Genomic DNA, 19,361 nt, shown 5'->3' on the forward strand with positions numbered 1-19,361 from the left:
TTAGGACTTCTGTTCTCAGATGTCTAATACAAACGAAAGTCTGTCGTGCCAGGGAACAACGTGATCTAATAATCACAAAGCAGGAATTTTCTCTCTGTACATTCTGTTTCCAAAACATTCCAGAATACAGAGAGACCTCGAGCCTAAGTAAAGCTTACTCTGGAAACAGGAGAGACAATTGCAAAATCCTTCAAAAGGGATGAACCGAACCCTCTTCATTCTTGGAGACAAGAAAGCCAAGCATTCATAGGTCAGCGTGGATAGGCAAGGGAGAGCGTGGGTAAAGTCAAATGACTTCTCTCCCAGGAGACTGAGACACAACAAATAGGTGCAGGAGGAGGAATGGTTCAAGGCCAAAGAGTTTACGAAGCTACAGAACGTTCCATGAACTTTGGGAAACCAAGAACTCTGATCTTTTTCTTTATTTCTCACTTGCTACCTGTGGTTCTAAGTAGTTCTAATATTGCTTTATTGTACTGGGATTATTGCTAGGGAAGTACGATCTGTTTTTAAAATCTGTTTTGAAAGCTGTCAGTGAGTCTGGCCCCGGGGACTTTTATTTATTTTAAATAAATAAAAGGGGGGGGGGCGGCAGGGAGGGAGAGTAAGGGGGGGATAGAGAATTTTCTCCACTAAATTATTCCAGAGCTGCATGTTCTATAACCACACACACACACACACACACACACACACAAACATACATACACACACACAAACACACACACACACCTAAAAACAGGGAGGATTGAGTTTCCACCCACCTTTGATTATAATTTTCTTTTCATAGGAAAATTCTAATGATGTAATAGAATAAACTAGAACAAGATAAAATTGGAAAATATTTAAATGTTTAAGATCTGTATATTAATATGAATATTTGTCTTTATTAATAAACTTATAATGGATATTTATTCTAAAAGATGAGAAAAGAAAATGGTCAAGACATTTCACTTAGGGCATTCTTTTGAGTATAAATAAGTGATCAGCCCACAGTTTTTTTTTAAATTTGTGTTACTGCTCTTATGGAAATCTATTGGTAAATAAAATGAATAAACTTGACATTTTCCCCCACTTACCTGTTATAAGTTGGGCAAAAAATTTAACCACTATCTTAAGGGTTTGGGGGTTAAAGTTTCAAAGCTCATAACAAATTTCCCATGTTGGAGAAACTTCTTTGAAAACTTAGAAGTAAAATGATTAATAATTAAAATAGTAAAATGTTTCATATATATTATATATTATATTATACTGGAACCTATGCATAGGATCTATCCATATCAGCATTATTATAAGTATTCTCCAGACACCTGAAATGGACCCCTGAAATTTAGAAATGTGGAAAGCAGAAATAAAAATGTGGACAAATGTCTCCTTTTTGTATCAACAGCAACCAACCAACAGAAACCTAGAGTAACTGCAATTTAGAACTGCAAGGAACTTTAGAGATTATATATAGTCCTAACTACTTAATTTTTCAACAAATGAAAAACTGGGGCTTAAAGAAGTTAAGGAATTTGTCTGAGGACCCATAGCTAAGGCTCTCGATTTTCACTTTCTGGTACTGTATGACTAATGCTCAGATTTTGTTGTTTGGTCATATCCAACTTGTTGTGACCCCTATGGACCATATCTTGCCAATACTGCCCATGGAGTTTTCTTTGCAAAGGTCCTGGAGGGGTTTGCCATTTCCTTCTCCAGTGGGTGAAGGTAAACAGAGGGTGACTTGCCCAGGGTCACATAGCTTACTAAAAGGTAACTCAAAAAGGTTCAGGTTAGCCATTTCCAGCAGGTGAACTTTATACTTGTGCTGGCAATTTTTATATCATCAATGGCACAAGCAGTCACAAAATTAGATTGCAGATTACCATATTTTTTTTGCCATACTGTAGTATCCTATCATGGGAAAAAGAAAGAGAATTGCAAAGGCAATACCTTAAACAGGTGAAGGGGATTCAGAGGAAACTAGCAAGAAGCAACAGGAAATCAAGGTCCATTATACAGCTAGAAAAATGAAGGCAGTAAGACTCTAAAATTAATATAGTATTTTCCTTATTACAACTTTGTGAGGGATGTAGGACACTGGTACCTCAGTGACTAGAGACCATAGTATGAGTTAGGATTCAAATTTAGTTTTCCCGACTCCAGCGCAGAATCTCCTTCCTATAAGCCACACTGCCTCATATAGTATTTTTTAAATGAAAGATACTCTAGAGATCATCTACTCTAATTTCCTCATTTCAAACATGAAGAAACAGGAATTCAGAAATACTGAATAGTGTGCCCAAGGTGATACAGATTGTAGATAACAGGCAAGAATCAAACGTAGGAATCCTGTCCCTAGCTCTGGTTTTCCCCTCTGTGTTACCTCCCTAACAGAAGAAAGAAGGTAAATGAAATTACCTATGTTCACGACTGCATGTGTTTCTCTAACCGAGTTTATTTTGGCAAAAAAGAAGTATTTAATGAATATCTAGTGTATATACTTCAATGAACTAAGCCCTATAGAGCAATTCAAAAGAAAGTCTTTATAACATGGCCAATGAGATACAGCAAACACTAAACCATATGGGAACACTTAAGTGGTCTATAGATAGTAACAAGTACAAATATATTGCTTTTAAACAACAAATGGATTAAACACTTATTCGAAGAGCAGAATATTGAAAGTGAAGAAGATGGAACCTAACAGACAGCCTGATGGAAGATATGTGCAAGTCCCAGCAAGGTGACCAGGTTCTTCTCCAGGCTGACATTAACAGGTGTCCTGCAGATCAGTATTCAATGGGGAAGCACCTGTTGTACTCCCAGGTGGCTCTGACCACAGCTACTGATCTTTCACTTTCAAGATCACTAAAATTCACCCAAAAGGTAAAATAAATGATGAAACAATCAAAATGAGCCCCAGAATAATGGTAAAAATAATAATAAAGCATTCATAGATAGCATGCGTGATAAAGAGGAAAGATTGCTAGATTTGGAACTTAAGAACCTGAGTTCAAATCTCTGTTCTGCTAAGTACTATTTATGTAGCCCTACAAATTTTTTTAATATCTCCAGGCCTCAGCTTCCTTGACTACAAAATGAAAAAGTTGGATGAGATGACCCCTAAAGTTCCTTTCAGCTCTGAATCTATGATCCTACTGACAATAGGGCTTACCTGAGGAAGCTACGTGATACAGTGAATACAGTGCTGGTCTTAGGGTTGGAAAGACCTGAGTTTCAACCTACCCTCAAACAATTACTAGCTGCATGACCCTGGACAAGTCATTTAACCTTTGCCTGCTTCAGATTCCTCAGCCGCAAAATAAGGATGACAATAGCATTTACCTCCTAGGACTGTTGTAATGATCAAATGGGACAATATGTGTAAAGTGCTGGCACACAGTAGGCACTTAATACATGCTTGTTTCCTTCCTTCTTTATCATCTGTTTTTCTAGTAACCAAGATGGATTTTGCTGATCCATTTAAACTTCCTTGTTTAGTTTCCCTTACACCAACAATACACGTTTATAAGAAAGCCTATCAAGCATTTAAGCATGTAAAAAGAATAAAGTGGTCTACCACTAAATGCAAGATCAAATTTAATGCTCAGAGTCTAAATCTATCTTCTAGGGATTTTCGACAACATTAAATTTCTCTCTGAGTTGATTAGGCTCTCCCTGGTTTTGTAGAGATGAACTAAAGGGTATTTATATGTACCATAAAACCTATACCGTCTATTTATATATAACATAAAGGCTATATTACCCAATTAATGAATAACATAAAGGCTATATTACTATCTATCTCTGAACCTACCTCCCTTAAATACAGTACTATATTCTACCCAATTAAATTAGTAGGTCACAGCTCAACAGGGTAAAAAGAGAAATAAAAATGCAAATGTGGTGTTTGCCACTGTCACTTTATTTATGCAGGCTAAACTTTTAAGGGGTTTTCACCAACTCAAAAGACCTGAACCAGTTCAGGTAACAAAATTCAGATAACTTGGTAATACGTGGGCATAGATATTGTCCTCATGGCCTTGTGGTACAAACAATGCTCTGTCATTGGCATGATTATCGGAGGTCAAGCTAAAAAAAAATTTTCCCTTGTGAAAATAGAACTTTTTTAAAAATGAAATAATCATTTAGCAGTATTAACAAGCTTTATGTCCCAAAGATGTTACTGATAGAGTAAGCTTTTTAAGAAGAAAAATTTCGAGCTGTATTTTAGGAACTGTTAGCAATTCATTCAAATTTCCAATACTGTTTATTGATCTCCGATTAAAATCCTTTACTGATTTTCCTTAACTGAATGTCAAAAATCCTTGCAAAGACATGTATGGCTCTGGATTAGGAAAAAATACAACTTTCCCATTTCTGGTTAGTGTATCTTCCTTTCCCTGCTCCGAGCTAACAATAGGAAAGGCTTTTTAATTTATCTTTTTAGCTTCTCTGATTTTTTTTTATGCTTCTTTTTCCCCAAGAGACCCAAAATAAAAGTAAGATGTTATGGATATTTGTACGCTCTACCCACCACCAGTGAAAATGCCTATGACTATTTTTTAGCAACCAGAAAGGATTTAAAAGGAAAGAGTTACTCCACCTCTAAACAAGTCCTCCTATGTTGTCTCTGAAATTTGCTTAGAATGGTTTTCTTCTGCTAAGATTGCTGCTAGTAAACCAGCTCACACACAGGATCAGATCCCATCAGCCTTTGACAAAAGAATGCCTCTGAAATGATTTCTGAAAATATATCCTGACCAGGAGGGGAAATTGTTTTCAAATATTCATGCCAAAAAAACCCAACTAATAGATGTTTGAACATAGATTTAAACCGGTTTCATAACCAAATAAATAAAATGAGGGAAATATAGAGTTCTCAAAAAAAGAGTAAAGTTATATATAATACAAGGGAGGAGAGAGGGAATGACCTTTCCAAGGGTTTAATTGGAAGGTAAATAACATAAATTAAATACTTCAACTTTTTTAAAAGATTAATTTTTTAAAGATCTCACTTTCAGTTAAGTATTTCAAATATTCAATTCTACTATTAAGGAATTCGAGCTGATTTTATTCTAATTCACTTCAACATCCATTTGTTAAGCATGTACAATATGCCAGGCACTGTTCAGGTACTAGACATACAAAGACAAAAATGCAGCCTCTTGCCCTCAAGCCGCTGATGTTCCAGAGATGAATTGACCTAATAATCACAGTTTAACTCTAAGCAACTGAAATATTAGAACTTTACTATCCACAAGGGTTATGATAAATTTCAATTTTTTAGCCAAAGAAAGAGAAACACTGCAAATAACCCATCAGGCACTCAGTTTTCAGATTTTATACTAATCATAGAAATAGCTTCATACTATGATGAATACAAGTTGATATAAGAAACAGTATGTGTGTGTGCGTGTGTGTGTTCATCCTTCATTGCTGAAGAAGACCATGCCATCAGAGAAATAATAACATGACTTGTACTTGACTTTGTTTTTGAGTGAGGGAGGGCTGTGCAGGTCACCAGCCTCACCTCTCCTCCAGAGCCATCTGAATCCAGCGACCAGATGGTCATCAAGATGATTGCAGATGACCCAGGATAAGGCAATTGAGGTTAAGTGACTTGCCCAAGGTCACAGAGCTAGTGAGTATCAAGGGTCTGAGGTGACATTTGAACTCAGGTCCTCCTGACTCCTGCACTGGTGCTCTATCCACTGCATCACCTAGCTGCCCCTATAAGAAACAGTATTCAAGGTTTGAAGATACTCTACCTTTAAAGGTGTCAAGCATTTTCATTAGTTTAAAAAGGTTAACCAAGAGAATAATAAGCATTCTATGGAAATGGTTGCATACATCTTTTAATTACGAAGATTTCTCTTACTTCTGTAGGATTCAGTAAGTGATATGGACAATGGTCTCTAAATGAGAAATAATCACAAAACATTTCTCACCTAAATAGACTTTAGAAAACATCTAACACAAGTCTCCATTTTACAGATGAAGAAACTGAGGCCCAGAGGAATCAATTCAACCTCCATTTGTTAAGCACCTATTATGTGACAGGTGTGGGCAATTAGAAGGTGAGGTGGATAGAATGCTAACCCTGAAGTCTGGAAGATCTGAGTTCAAATCTGACCTCAGATACTTACTAGCTGTGTGACCCTGGGCAAGTCACTTAACCCTGTTTGCCTCAGTTTCCTCATCTGTAAAATGAGCTGGAGAAGGAAATGGCAAACCACCCCAGTATCTTTACCAAGAAAATCCCCCAAATGGGGTCATGGAGAGTCAGACAGGACTGAACAACAACATGTGTCAGACACTAAGCTAAGCACTGAGGGTACAAAAAAAAAGGCAAAAATAGTCCCTGCTCTCAAGGGGCTCACAGGCTAATGGGGGAGAAAACATACAAACAACTAGGTACAAAAAAGATACAAAGGATAATTCAAAGATAATCTCCGAATTAAGCACTAAGGGAAAGGCATTAGAAGTAAGAGGTCTGGAAAGGCTTCTTGCAGCAAGCGGGATTTTAACTGAGACTTGAAAGAAACTAGGAAAGCAAAAAGGTGGAGACAAAGGGGAGAACATTCTAGGAATGAGGGGGCAAGGGAAGCTGGTGAAAACTCAAGGAGTTGGGAGATAGATTATAGAGCATGGAAGTGGGGGCAGGAAATAAAGAATGATATAACTTGTTCAAGGTTACATAGCTAATCCAATCCAATAAAAAAAAATATATATTAAGTGCCAAGGTACTGTGCTGAACACTAGGGATGCAATTAATAAAAAGACAATCCCTGCCCTCAAGGGGTTTACAATCTAAAGGGGGAGAGAATATACAAAAGAAGGCAGGAAAGGGGAGAAGGGGGTTGAGAGCAGGGGGAAACTGACTGGGGTGAGGGGCATCTTGTTCAAAGGAGTTTAAACCAGGAAGGGCAACAGATGCAAAGTGGAGTGAGCTAAGAGTCCACTTTCTGCCCTCTGTAAAGGAAGGTGCTCCAACCTCTAGCCCTCCAGAGGGGAAAGGAGGGTCAGGGAGGTGGTATTAATCAAGGCTTGAGTTAGCAACATGGTGGTGAGTTTAGAAGCGATGAGCTTAACCTGGGAGAGACATCTTGTTCAGAGGCGTAATTTCAACTACTTAGTTGCACACCTAGAAGTCCGAGTGCCAGTCCTGGGCCCTGTCAATTATATTATTTTCTACATTTATATTGTACTAACAATGAAACATAATTTATTTATATAGTCTCTGACCTTCAAATGCATAAAAGCATTTTGGCTCTTACGTTCATTACTATCCCTGGGGAGGAGGTAGTTATTTCACTCCCACTTAACAGGTGCAGAAACTAAGGAGCTGGCAATAGAATTCAGATCTCTTAAATCTCTGTCCTGTGCTGTATTCATGTAAAAATCATGTCCATCTGATCATTATAGCCACTAAATAGAGCACGGCGCCATCATACAGCCAAGTTAGAGCACAGAATAAAACGTAATACTCTTGCTTCAATTAAATCCACAAGGGGAATTGGTCCAATAAAGAACAAAGAAGGCCCAGACTTGGGTTTTCCCAGAAATCAGTAATAACACTATGTTCCCCAGTATAATTACTATTAATGTCCCACTAGGATATTATTTTTGACTCAAAGTACCCTACTGAACCTGAAATATCCAATTTTCCAAATGATTCCCTAATCCAATTGAAAGAGAGAAAAAAGAATTCTGATAATACTAAGTTACAGAAAGCAAGATGGTGGCAACATCACACAATTTTCTTCTAATGAAATCTGACTCAATTTCTCCTACCCCAAATGAGGGTAAATAACTCAATTTAAATCTGCTAAGTTTTCTGGTACTTTTTTTCAGTTCAATCTAATTATTATTAAATTGAATCAACCCAGTCAACACGGAGAACAATTGCCTTTGAACACTTGGATATATCTGCATTTGCAAGCAAGCAGGAGAAAAATATTCTACTATCTCTATGTGTCTGATTTTGACTAGCCCAAGTTAAAGAAGAATTGTTATTAAAGGAAAAAAAAGAAAGTTCTCACTTTCACAGAGATTTTGGAATAAAAAAAAGTATTTATTGGACATCTATGTGTGCTGGGTCCTGTATGCAATGGAGAGTATAAATACCCTTCCCTTAAGAAAATTAAAATTTACTTAGGAAGAATAGACACATGTATATATCCAGAAAATGGAATAAGAAGGCAGTAGAGGAGGTATCTCAAGGTACCACTTCCAGATGAGCATGGTTGTACCAACTTGAAAGAGCCCGGTTTGGTCTGATCTCCGTATCTAACTTAGTCAACAAGGTAAGCAGAATCAGTCCATGGAGAGGTGAATTCTAGGGTCATTAGGGTTTGTGAAGCAATGTAGAAGAAAAAAATAACATGCTGGACTCGGAGTGGTGTGTGTGTGTGCATGTGTGTGTGTGTGTGTGTGTGTTTGTCCTTTGTTGCTGAAGAAGACCATGCCATCAGAGAAATGATGACATGACTTGCACTTGACTTTGTTTTGAGTGAGTGAGGACTGTGCAGGTCACCAGCCTCACTTCTCCTCCAGAGCCATCTGAATCTAGTGACCAGATATTCATCAGGATGATTGCAGATGACCCAGGATGAGGCAGTTGGGGTTAAGTGACTTGCCCAAAGTCACAGAGCTAGTGAGTATCAAGTGTCTGAGGTGAGATTGAACTCAGGTCCTCCTGACTCCTGCACTGGTGCTCTATCCACTGCACCACCTAGCTGCCTAGAGTCAAGTAGGTGTGGGTTCAAATCCCATCATAGACACTTGTTATCTGGGGGATACTAGGAAAGTCCCTCAATCTCTCTAGGCCTTGGTTTCCTCTCCTGTAAAATGATCACATTGGACCCTGACCTCTAAGGTCACATCTAGCTCTAAATCTAGAAATGACTCAATGGTTCCTGCTATGTCCTATGAGTAAGAGGAACAAGGGCTACGAGTTCAGAGGAAGGAGACTCTATTCCTAGGTCCCAGTTGCTTGGGAAAGATTTATGAAGAGGGACTTGAAGGTCCAGTTCCTATCCCTATTTAAAAGCCAATTTATTTCACTTTAATTTATCTTTTCTAAAAATCCATACTATAATGTATTCATATGGAAAGCTGATAGAACTATTTTGAGAAATAATTTTAGTAGATATCTGACTGGAGCAATTTGTTTTCTGGTAGTTATATGAAGGAAAACAATGGGTACTTTCCAGTGCTGATCACATAGATTTACTGGTAATCACATAGCAATACAGAAATTAGACATGTATTATACTAGAAAATATATATATATATATATAGAGTTTACTGGAGCCTTGAGGGGGTGGGGGAAATGCTCAAATGCACTTCTGTCATGGAAATTCATACTATATTTATTAAAGTACAGCAATGACCTAAATCTTTTAATAGTTTCTTAATAGTCAACAAGTATTGCCCTGCATGAGGCATTAGTACTTAAGGGATATATTTCAATGACCATATTCCTCAAAGTCACAACATTTTTTAAGTTGTAGTGAGAAAGTCTGGATTATTAAAGCTATGGAGAGTAGACCTAATATTCTAACCCCTCTTCTGCTTATTAAACCATAATAAGTCAAGGAGCATAGTTCAGAGGAACACTAATTAAAGAGACATAAATCATCATCTATCCTTTCTGCAGATGAATGAGGAAGAGATAGATGTTTTAATTAACACAGAGCATTACTGTATAAAAGAACTTGAAAAGGAAATTAACAACCTACAAAACAAATACAAGAGGATGCAACAAATAAAATCTAACCTGAAACAGAATATTCTCAGCAAACTAAAAGAAAATCTCAACTAAAAGGAAATGTAGCTAAATGAAAATAGCTCTCAAAGCTCTGCTGGACTCACCTATGCATCTCTGCTTCTCAGACAGAGTAAATACTACTGCTTTAAAAAGGTATTAGTAACCACAGGTCATATCTAGAATTTTTTTTGTTTTTGCTTTTTTTAACCCACAAAGAATCCTCTTCTTATCTCCACAAATAACAACAAATGCCGCAATACCCCCAAAGTCTTGATAAAACAGATTGATTTCTAACTCCCAGGGGATTGGCTCACTTATTTCAAATAATAACCTACACAACATTCCATTATAACAAGAGAGCTTGGACATTCCCTTTCTATTTGATGAAACAGGATTTGACCTGAAGGTCAATGAAAAGAGTTTTAGCAACTACCCCGTTTTTTAACTTTGAAATTGACATTTGTGCTGGGAAAAGAGTTTCTCTACCAGATTTTAAGTACTCCATGTTTCATTTAAAGGCCATGCTTTATATATAAATATGTAGTATATTTATATATAAATAATATATTTGCATCATCCCTGTTCTGTGGGCCTCAGATAGAACACTGTATAGGGAAGGTACTTTTAAGATGTTTGCTGAAAGTGAAATGAGGGTGCACAGTCTCCAAGGATCGAAGTGTTTGGCTAGACCACAGAATAAGGACACATTCCCTGGGTAATCAGTCGTTGTTACTGTTCGGTCATTATTCAGTTGTATCTGAGTCTTTGCGACCCTATTTGGGGTTTTCCTGGCAAAGATACTGGAGTGGCTGGCCATTTTCTTCTCCAGTTCATTTTACAGATGAGAAAACTGAAGCAAACAGGGTTAAGTGACTTGCTCAGGGCCACACCACTAATAAGTATCTGATGTTAGCTTTGAGCTCAGGAAGATGAGTTCCTGACTCCAGGCCTGGCACTGTATCTACTATGCCACCTAGATGCCCAAATAATAGTACAATCAGATAATAGTTATTATAGAATTATATATCATGATATATGTAACATATAATAGATATAGAATGATTATACGATATATAATAATTATATGATTATATATTATCTATGACATGAAATAATCAATACCATACCTTAATGATACCTTTCAATGAATGGGGGGAGAACCATTAGGAAAATGTCAGGAAAGACTTCATTTTTAGGCTCATCGCATTCTTCCCTTTCCTCTGCTGAATCAGTGTTGTGCTTTTCCCTTCCCTTCTTTTCCTTTTCTTTCCCTTCCTTTCTCCTCTCCCCATCACCCAAAACATACCACTGGTAGCAGTTGCAATTATGATGACTTGAATCCAAACCAAAGAAACCATGAGTCACTTCACACGTGTGTGCTCCAGAACAGTTGAGAATTATTCTTGTCTCCACTGAGCAATAATGAATAGATTGTATATTTCTCACAATTGCCCATCCTAAGGGTCATGATGGTACCCAGAAAAGTACAGCATGTCATCCAGGAACATAACCAGGATTCTGCCAATGCCACACAGCAACAGCTATTTCTCCCAAATCAAATCTTGAAGAGAGAAAGGAAAGAAGATCTTATCTAGTCCATTCTTCTACTACCCTTTTCACAGATAAGGAAACTAAGTCCCAAAGAATTGAAGTGATTTGCTCAAAGGTCAGACAAGGAGTTATTGTTTGACTAATGACTATAGTGGGGACTTTTACAATTGGATTAAATACATATAGTTAAGATCAATAGACACTTAATATATTAAAGAAATTGGAGGAAATCCTACAACTGTTTTCTAAGTCATTTTAGATGCTCTTAACCAGGGGTGAGGAACCTTCAAGGCCACATGTAGCCCTCTAGGTCCCCAAATGCAACCTTTTGACTGAATCCAAATGAAGGCCACAGGTTCCCCACCCCTGAATCTTAAACTTGTGGTAAATAGTAAACACAGTTCCTTCTTTCCACCCAGAGATAGGCAACAACTTTGGGGTTGTTGTTTTTTTTTTCTAAATTTCATGTAAATATTCATTATTCAAATAAAGAAAAAGGCAGGTGGTAGGCTGGTCAGATTAGCTATATCAACAATGTTTAGTCTGACTCTAAGAACTTAAAAGTAAAAATTATTTTTAGAATATCAAGTCTGGATTTGAATTTATACAAATAATCCTTAGTTGGAAGTTACACTGAAACTGTAATTAGCCTGTTTAGAGGGAAAAATAAAATAAACTACGCACATACATACACATACACAGACAAAGCAGACCCTAGACTTATTATTTGAAGAATTGGGAGTCAAACTCAATTCTATTCTCTTTCAGAGACAGAGGAACCATCTGGCTCAAGGATATTTTTAAATATAAAAACTAATTAGCCTATCTCACTGGATATAAATTCAATTTTTTTTATGCTGCTTCTGTTGTATATCTCTTAACAGCCCTCTACATGTTACAGCTTGTTTACAATCTACTCCAGAATCACAAGAATGACAGGGATGAAATAAAAAAAAACAACTTTCCAACCATTTAGGAGGATTTGGTAACGCATCAAAATTTCCATAATGCCATAAAATAAGAGAGTCTCTTTTCTAAGATAGATGATATTTCCTCTTAGGAGCAATTTTTATGGACAAGGAACAGAGAATGCAAAGTGATTCCATAAAAAGAGAGGGTAATATCACTGTCAGATTTTTTTTTAAACTGGGATGGGGGAGAGGTGACATTAAACCTTAACACAAAAACAGCCAGGCACATAGGTGCCATGCAAACTCTTTAAGAACACAGGTCTGCGTCATGTCAAGCTACCAGGAATATTCGTGTTAACTGAAAATACAGCACCAGGTAGAATGCTATAGAAGAAGAGAGGAATGTGAAACAAACACTCCTTTCTTCTAAACCCTACCACCCCCTTAAAAATGATTGCCTCCCACAAAAATGTCAAGGAAAGCACATTAACAGCTGAAGTTTACACTTACAGCTGGGCTAGGGGTAAAGGTCAAAGGCAGCCCAAAGTAAACTGACAATGGAGAAGATTAAAAACAGTATATAGTTAAAGACATCTTTTCAACTATACTATGACAAAGGCCCTTATTAAGTGCCTGCTGTGTGCTAGGTACTGTGCTAAACACTGGATATAGAAAAAAAGAGGCAAAAGATAGCGACTGCCCTCAAGGAGCTTGAAATCTAATTTTCAGAATAAAATAAGAGCCTTCTCAGCTTGAAGAGCAGAACCAGGAAGTTGGTCATCAAAGATCCAAACTTGAGAGTCAGGGAACTTGGGTTCTGGTTTTCAATTTCAGCTACTAAACAAATGAGTTAATTTGGACAAGTCAGAAAATCTCAAATTTCTTTGTCTGCCAAATTAGTTGATTGGACTGGCTGAACCCTAATATGCGTCTTCAGAAATAATATGCTGTGATTCTAAAATGAAGGTCCCCTATTCCAACACAAAAAAATAGAAATAAAAATTGGCTCTCTCTGGTGTTTTGGTTTGTTGTTACTATTTTTGACAGATTAATTATTAATGATTCCCTAGCAAGTATTTTCTTAAAACCACCAGCAAGAGTAAAAAAGCATTGGTTATATATATCCATGATTAGAACTGTAAGTAGCAGTCCTGGGGGGAAGGTGGGATGTGGTACCAGGTACCATTCTCCAGAGAACTCAACCCATGACCTGGGAGAAGGAAGGGAGAGGAGATGAAAGGCAGGCCAGGCCTGGGAGAGACATTCTCACCTCAGTTGCAGTGAAGGGAGGGTGAGGTTGGAGGGGAAATCTTGGTGGTCCAACCTTTCCCTCTCAAGTCATCACCTGGGACAAAGTTTCCCTCTTCCTCCCCACACCTGACCCCATCTTCTCCTCAGTTATGGCTGTGCTTACAGTCATACTCAGAATTCGTACTGCATTCTCTGTTTTTGACTGCTGAGTACAAATCTGGCTTCCGAGACTTACTATGGGTGTGATCCCAGGCAAGTAACTTAACCTTTGTTTGCCTCTTGCCTCATCTGTAAAAATGGGGATTATAATAACTCTTCTACTCCCAGGGTTGTTGTGAGGATCAAATGAGATGACTGGAAAGTGTTTAACAGAGTTCTTGGCACATAGTAAGTACTATGAAAATGTTAGCTACTGTCATTATTATTATCAATCCCAGAGCAACATCTGAGTGGGAATGAGAAAATAACAACTAAGGATTATGGAGTACTTTGAGGTTTGCAAAGAGCTTTACAAATTTATCTCATTTTATGCTCACAACAACCCTCCTTGTAAGGAAGATGCTATTATCCCCATTTTACAGCAGAGGAAAACAAGGCAGATAGAAGTTGTGACTTGTCCAAGGTCATACAGCTAGTGTGCGAAGATGGATTTGAATTCAGATCTTCCTGAGTCCGGGCCCAGTGTTCTATCCACTGAGCAACTGGCTGCCTAGAAGAATTTATATTCCTGCTAAGATTAAAAGCTCCCTGAAGGAGCCCATGTCCAATTCATCTGGTATCTTCTAGCTCAAGAGTGGACAACTCACAATCCTCAGGTCATAAAAGTACCTTTTCTTTTACTCACATAAATAAATAGAGACGCAATTATGATAACATATTGAATACAGAAATACAAGCTGAATAAAACAGTTCTTTTTTCTAAAATTTTGTTATCCTTTTTTCCCCTACACAAAGTGGTAGTAACGCAGTCACACAAAACTTAGCTAAATTCTTCCTTCTACTCTTTAAAAAAGGTCTCTCACAATATAAGAGCCCCGTTGTGAATTAACATCTTCACACATGACTTGAATCAAAATGTGCCTGTGATCACAGATTACAAACACTCACTTGGAGAACCAATGAAAACTGAAGACAATTGTGCTTAAACCAAACATCTAGTTTTTAACCCACATAAGTAGGAACAGAAAATCCATTAAACTGTATGGGTTCTTCCCCCCACTGGATTTTGGTAAATGTAAAAAACGTAATACTGTTGGGATGAGTACTTATATCAATGAGTTCACATATCTATTTCAGAAATTAAGCATAGAAAATATGTGGGAAATTGGCTATATTTCTTAAAATTAAAATTAATTTGTGTCTTTGTCATCTTTTAGAAAGTTTGGTTCAATGCAAAGGGTTGCGATGTATTTGCATTTGCTTTATCTATTCTTTTCTCCTTTGAGTAAGTCTCAAGAGGACTCCCCTTCTCGTTGTCCCTCTTATCTCTCCCTCTTCCTCAATCCTCATCTTTCCTCTCCACTCCTTTCTCTCAGTCAGTCTACTGTATCTTTCCCTGCTTCACCTCAGACAAATGTCTCTCCTTCCTTTCACTGCCAAACTCCAAAAGATATTTGCTTAGACCTTTATCTTCTTATTGTCCATTCACTTCTTAGGCCTTTGTACTCTTTCTTCCAACCCTACCACTCGACTGAAAATTCTGTCTCAAAGGTTATTAATTACTACACTTAAATGTCAATTCAAACAACTTTCCCCCAAAAATCATTACTTTGTGCTATGCTACTTCCATACCTGTCATGTCCACCACCATCTCATCCAGAAGAATATAAATTCATTTGGAGCTTATTATATTAAATTATAAACTCTCCCATTACATTGTAAACTCCTTGAGGGCAGGGATTATCTTTTGTCCCTTTTTGTATCCCCAGCACTTAGTATAGTGTCTGGCACATGGCAGAAACTTTATAAATGCTGACTGATTGGGAATAAAGTCTACCTAACACATACTGCAAGGTATAAATTGATATCCTCTGGAAGTCCTATTCCAATGCCACATTATAATGGAGAGGTAGCCCTGAGATTCTGAAGGTTAAGACAGAAGAGCAAATTTCCAGTCGGGCGGCGTGGGATAATGAAAAAAGCTCTGAATTTGGAGTTAGAGGTTTCATTTCCATTTCTGCTTCTTACTACCTGTATGACCTCATAGTGCCTCTCTTTTCTCTGTCTCGATTTTTAAAAATGAGGAGGTGTCCTACTAGATCAGTTCTGTATCTCTTCTGGTCCTAATTCCTATGATTCCATATATTATCAAACGGAGAATGCTAGACTGGAATGGACAATATATTAGCCATCAAAAGGCCAGCCGAGTTATATTCAGAGGGAACCTCCCCAAAGAGTTAGCTACCAAGGAATGGTTGTTTTGTTTTAGAACATCAACTCAGGAGGACAGTCTATGAAGGTATATTTGTAGGGGAGTGTGGTAGGGTTGTGATCTGATATGGTCCAGTAGAACACACATAATGATGTAATCACAGATCTTCAAAGTAAAAAAAAAATGAAAATGGAAAAATTTCCCTAAAATTGGGGTTACGTCATATACTAGAAGATGAGCAATTGAGTCATGTTCATCTTAGCAGACCTTCCCAAGTAAATTTAAGTAGTACCATGTGCCAGGCACTAAATGCTATGGATAAAAAGAAAGACAAACACATGGTCTCTGTCCTCAAAAAATTCAGTCTAATAATGGTGGAGACAACTGTGACAATATTTGTACAGAATAAATTGGAGAAAATCTCAGAGGAAAGACACTACCACGGGTGGGTTGGGAAAAGCTTTGCGTAGAAGGTGGGATCTTAGCTAAAATTTGAAGAAAGCCATGGAAGCCAGGAGGCAGAGATAAAGAAGAAGACCATTCCAGGCATGGAGAACAGAAGGTGAAAACACTTGAAGGGCATTTTCCCACAACCTATTCCTATCCTAATGGGCTAATGAACAGAGGATTTGGGTTCAAATCCTGCCTCTGATGCTTACTCTGTGACCCTAGGCAAGATGTAAAATGAGAAGGTAGAATGAGCTAGTCCCTGCCATCTCTAGATTCAGGCTTCTGTTTTCCTAATAAGAAGCTACATGTGAACAACGCTGTTGTTGAGTCACCACTCAGCTAGAATGTCCACCTGCCCAAAGACAACAGAAAGTCAGTTGCAGTTTTTTATGGACAGAACAGGCAGCCATTCAAGCCAAAGTAAATTGAGTTATGTATTATTGTTTGCATATTAAGCACAACAATACTTTTCCTACTCTAATGTTCTTGTCTGAAAATCAATGAGCATGTTAGAATGATATGGTTATTACTAATGCCATTTTCCTCCATTAAAGACTTTTTCTGATGCTCTGCCTATAGAATACAAGCTCTGGTACATATTACCAAGCTAAAAGGTTTCGTGTAAGGGCAATGGGTTATATGTCTGTCATCCAAAGAACAACTTAGTTAGATTCTGAGAACTTTATCAGCAGATCTGCCATAGGGAAATGAATTTTTTCACTACAGCAATTCTTAAAGGCCTGTGGTGTTACATAGTGAATGATGTGCTATGCTTTCACACACCTGGGTATTCTTTCTTCTCATGTCGTCACTAACCAAATCACTAGTTACAAAAAGAAGTAGTGCCTATGGCCCCCAATTTCCATTCTGGTACTCTGCACTAGAGTTCTGCTCCTTTTCTTAAATAAATATATGAGCTTCACTTCTAAGCCAGCTTCATTGTTTTAGAAAAATAAAGGACTTACTTAAGTAGTTTCATATGTAAACAGTTGAGTGCAGAGAGGGCTGTGCATACTACATTATGTGTAGTTTTCTTCTTTTATTTGTAGTTTCCAGTTTAGGATTTATCCAATTATATATCTATTGTCTGACAAGCCTGGCATGGGGGATTCCATTTACAGGAAATGTTTCTGAGATCACAGGCCCTGCAGGCTAAATGCAAACACTAGAGCAGATGGTAACTGATCCAATAGGGTTGTACCTAGGGGTGCTGGAAGGGGGGAAGACTTGGAAAGTGAAGTCTGCTAACAAAATAACCATATACCATTAAAAATACAACTTCATCAGACCAGGAAGCAGTGTGGGATCTAATTACAGAAGTACTTTTTACCACTGGCTCACTTTTTTAATGAAGGAGAATCTGGGGGTGGGAAGAGTGTAGGAATAACTGAATCTAATAGTGCTACGTAGATTTTTTTTTAATGTTTGAAGTGACTGCCAGAACCTATACTTCTAATAGAAAATTTTTAAGGAAACTTAATACCACTCTTGAAAATCTATAAAGTACTCTAAAATCAGGGTCTCACAATCACTGAGACAGAAGCAGAGGCCTTTGTGACAGGTACCTTTCTGAAGATCTGGCTGGCAAACACCTGGGAGCAAAAGTTAAAGGACTGAACTGCTTGGACTGTAAGGGTAACTTTAAATTTCATTGGCTGGCATGCAAAACATAAAAGGGGTATTAGTGAGTTCCAGGCAAAGGGAATGAGCCCCTTAGTCCATGCACCATCCAATTTATGTCTGAGTTAGTTTGAAAATACCTGGGATTGGAGAAGGCTCAACTGGACCTTTGTAGGTCAAGGGCATCTTGTCCACTGCTATCCCCAGCTCTCAACACTTCAAGCTTTGCCAAGTCCAAGAGAAATAAAAGGCAAAGAGGCCACTGTAAGGATAAGTCAAGAACACCCTTAATTTTATCCCCATGAGCTTCTCAGGAAATATGATCTCCATGCAAGACTTAATGGTTTAGGCCTTTGGGTCACTTAATCCATCTTCTTGCAAGAATGCACACAACTGTTCTCTTTAGTACCAGAGGCAGACATCTGATTCTTACAGGCAGATGTGCAAGAAAAGCTACCAAATTTTCTGATATCATTAAGTCAACAAGAGCCACTCAAAAAGACACAAAGAACCGACTTTTCTTTTGTCAGTATGATCTTTACCCAGAGCTGGAAGAGATAAAGTTTACTAAGGAAATATCACTTGGTTGTTGTTCAGTTGTGATCAGCATTTTTGACCCCATGGACTTGTCTGCTGGGTTTTCTAGGCAAAGATGTTGGAGTGGTATGCCATTTCCTTTTCCAGTGTGTTCTCATTTTACAGATGAGGAACTGAGGCAAATAGGCATAAAGTGACTTGCCCAGGGTCACACAGCTAGTAAGTATCTGAGGCCAGATTTGAACTCAGATCTTCCTGACTTCAGGCCTGGAGCACTATCTACTGCACCACCAGATGCCTCAGTCAGCCTGCTCCAGGCAGGCTTTTTTCAGCCATTTTTACTTGTTTCCAAGGATTAAGTTTTAATGTCATCAAGACAAATGATCATTTTAAGACAAATGTCATCATTTTAAAATCATCAAGAAAGTCATCTAAGAATGAAAGTATCACACCATGTCAAGCATAAATATAGCCATAAACCAGGAGGTTTTTTTATTTGTAACTGTGGACAACAATATTGGTTCCACACAGGTCCTTTTCACCTACAATGCATATACAGTAAGATTTACAGTAAGTTATAGTTCACTGGCTAGAGGTATGTAGAGAGTCAGATGTTAAAATTTTTAACGTGGATATTTACACTTTAGGAATGAGCAAATGTTACAAATCAAGGCTTAATTATTGTGTTTTTTTATTGTCTCTTGACTTAAGTAGATAATGGAGAATATGTTAATAATGTATATTAAATTTAAAAGGCATGTCCATGTCCTCTCCTGCACTGAGACAGTTGTTACACATTTATCAGCACATCCTTGCACACAGCTTAAATAGGGTTAATGCCCACAAAAGAGGGAAAAATAATTAGGAAAGCCAATAATGAGAGTTTTTTTGTCTTTCTACTCTGAAGGAGTAG

The 19,361-nt window shown here is 37.7% G+C and overlaps 1 protein-coding gene and 1 long non-coding RNA gene across 3 annotated transcripts in view; both read right to left on the reverse strand.

The window, feature by feature from the left end:
- BCL2 (BCL2 apoptosis regulator) overlaps nucleotides 1–19,361 on the reverse strand; it is a 234,694-nt gene that overhangs the window by 161,172 nt on the left and 54,161 nt on the right. The gene's annotated exons all lie outside the window — the stretch shown is intronic.
- The window catches only part of LOC140501682 (uncharacterized), a 71,516-nt gene that overhangs the window by 24,538 nt on the left and 27,617 nt on the right, over nucleotides 1–19,361 (reverse strand). The window contains exon 2 of the long non-coding RNA XR_011966321.1: nucleotides 1–18,173. This exon is cut by the window's left edge and continues 24,538 nt beyond it. This is a non-coding gene — a long non-coding RNA (uncharacterized lncRNA). The remainder of the gene's footprint in view (nucleotides 18,174–19,361) is intronic.

This window comes from Notamacropus eugenii, chromosome 4 (genome assembly GCF_028372415.1).
Source record: "Notamacropus eugenii isolate mMacEug1 chromosome 4, mMacEug1.pri_v2, whole genome shotgun sequence".
Taxonomy (NCBI): Eukaryota; Metazoa; Chordata; class Mammalia; order Diprotodontia; family Macropodidae; genus Notamacropus; species Notamacropus eugenii.